Raw genomic sequence first — 2,571 nt, 5'->3', positions numbered from 1 at the left:
GTAGTAGTATTTAAGTGAATTAAATTATGAATTTTATCCTTTTTAATCTTGTAAGCAAATTTCTTTGATTGCATTTTTATGATTTGTTAAGTATTTCATTGCATTCCAATCCTAAACTTAAATCACTGAATTCCCTTGAGGGAACCAAATAAGAATTCTATTAGTTTCCATTTTAATAACTTGGAAGTTGTAATATGGGGAAGTAATTGGTCACCACTCACCACTCATTGGATCTCATTTGTGTCAAAGTTATTATTTTTAATGTGATCTTAAGTATTAATAATTAACACACCTGTAGTTCCTGAATTTTCCTTCAACTTCCTCCAACTTCAGTTCTTAAAAGACTTTTTTCTCTTTCTTTTTTGTTTTCTTGAATCTTTTTTATTTAAGAAAAGTTTTACCAATGTATTAATATTTGGGCAAAGTCATTGCAATGTGTGTGAAAAGGCAGACATACTGTTATAGCCCCTCAAAAAACAAAAAGTGATTATATAATCAAAATATTAAACAAGCTTCTGGGATCTGGGTGAATGACTAACAAATTCACAATAGAAATTAAATTTGGAAGATTAAATCCAGCATTAGCACCTACAGTATCATTGGAAGTAAAATTTTAATTCTTTCATCTTTTCTAATAAATCCCTTAGCTCTTTCCAAGAACAATGCTCTCAAATCATAATAATTAAATTAAATCCAAGGTTTTCAAAAATACTGTCATTAAGAATATAGGTAGAAGGAAAACAAATATTAACTTAGATTTGGGAGAGTTTTACTCAGGAAACATTCATATTTTTTTACCTAAATGAATTGAAAAAACTATGTGCATCCTGAATACTGAATTCAAGAAAGATCTATAATTTGTTTTGCCAGTAAAAATAGTTAAAATGAGCAGTACAGTATTATTCCTGCCAAATTATTTCCTCATAAGTTATTTTTATAGTAAAGCCAAAGGAAAATGTTTGTTATAGTTGCTTCTCATACATTAAGGGGCAGAGCAAGGATCTGATGATTTAGCATACACTTTATTGTACTTATATAAGTTTCAATAAAACAAGAAGCACATACTACATCCTCTCAACACTCATGGCAATGCAATAATGATATAAAATTCTCCAAGCAGAATTAAGGTATCTGGAATCACATAAAATACTGGTTCACTTAGCAATAAGTGTTACATTAAAAACAAATAGCATTATACATTATCTTTCCAATGCATTTCAATATGACAAACAGATCTTCTGGCAATCCTTTGAGTTCCTTGAGGTCTGGAAGATGTGTCAATAGAAACAGTCATCAAAAACTATACCTGGAAAAAAAAGAACATCCTTCAATTCAGGAGAGATGAAATCAAACATGGATATGACTCACTGAATAAAAAAGGCCACATGGTAACATAAATATTAAGCAAAACCAATACTCCTTGTGGCAGATAAGATGAATTTTATATTGGGTTGATTTACACACATTATTTTTATTATATTGTTTTGAATTTTAAAAGTTAAATGCTCCATTACATTTTTCTCAGAAATAACTACAAAGGTTATAAAGTTTAAAGATACAAAATGGATGATCAGTGACTAGACATCACCTCAGCAGCAGCACTTTAGAAAGTTAGTCCCTGAAGTATAGGCTCTGGCAACAGATACAAAGGAACGATGCTTGGATAGGAGGTGAGGGACAATCTGCCTTTGGCAGGGAGACAGAAGAATATTCCATTCTGAGATATGCTTAGATGCCATGGTTTATATTCTATTGCTCATGCCTCTATCTTCATAAATGGTAATTTCAATAACACGAAGTCCTCTCTCAATTGGGTCTGTCAGAAGGAGGCCATGTGGAGCGTAAATATTCTCATTCTGTTCCTGAATATATTTGCTGATTTTCTTCAGAACCTTCTCATAATGTGTTTCCATGCACAAAAAGAGAGTATATGCTGTCAAACAAGCTAAACAGCCTTCAAGGTAAGTTGGCTTCCCAAGTTTTTCTGCTTCTGCATAAAGGTTATTTAGCGTATGGACTGTTTCTTCAAACTTCTGCTGGTCAATTCGATTCTCCAATTCTGCTGGAAACTTGGTCTGGAATTGGCACTGAGTTCCTCTGCTATAGTCCCGCTGGATGAAGACCTGGTTGGACTCAGGTGTTTGCTGCAGCCTCCTGGCTGATGGGCCAATGACTGAGCTACTTCCTCTGTGGCCCTCCAGTGACTGTCGTGCCATTTCTTGAATCTTTAGAATAAATTTGAAACATAATGGAATAGAACCATTTCAAACTATAGTTCTATTGTGGTTTCCTCAGAATTCTCTTTTCCTTTCTCTTAGGATCATAGAGCTTTATAACTGAAAGTCATTATGAAGAAATCTAATTCACTATCTTCGTTTTACAGAGGAGCAAATGAGGTCCACAATGGTAAAGGCTCTCAATGGTGTCACACATAATAAAAAAGAAATTGAAAAGAGTCCTTCTATCTTCAAATCCAGCATGCTCTCTATTTCAAATTTCAAATTTAATGCTTTCATTTTTTCTTATCAGGCAGATAATTTTTAAAAATTTAGACTGGATGAATGTATTTTT

General features: G+C 32.8%; 1 pseudogene; it reads right to left on the bottom strand.

Annotated features, from left to right (window-relative positions):
- Window positions 1-1,003: 1,003 nt before the first annotated feature.
- On the bottom strand, window positions 1,004-2,228 carry LOC141561423 (golgin subfamily A member 7 pseudogene; annotated as a pseudogene).
- Between the last annotated feature and the right edge of the window lie 343 nt (window positions 2,229-2,571).

This window comes from Sminthopsis crassicaudata, chromosome 3 (genome assembly GCF_048593235.1).
Source record: "Sminthopsis crassicaudata isolate SCR6 chromosome 3, ASM4859323v1, whole genome shotgun sequence".
NCBI lineage: Eukaryota > Metazoa > Chordata > Mammalia > Dasyuromorphia > Dasyuridae > Sminthopsis > Sminthopsis crassicaudata.
The sequence above is the reverse complement of the archived record's forward strand: the minus strand, read 5'-3'. Positions and strand labels throughout refer to the sequence as shown.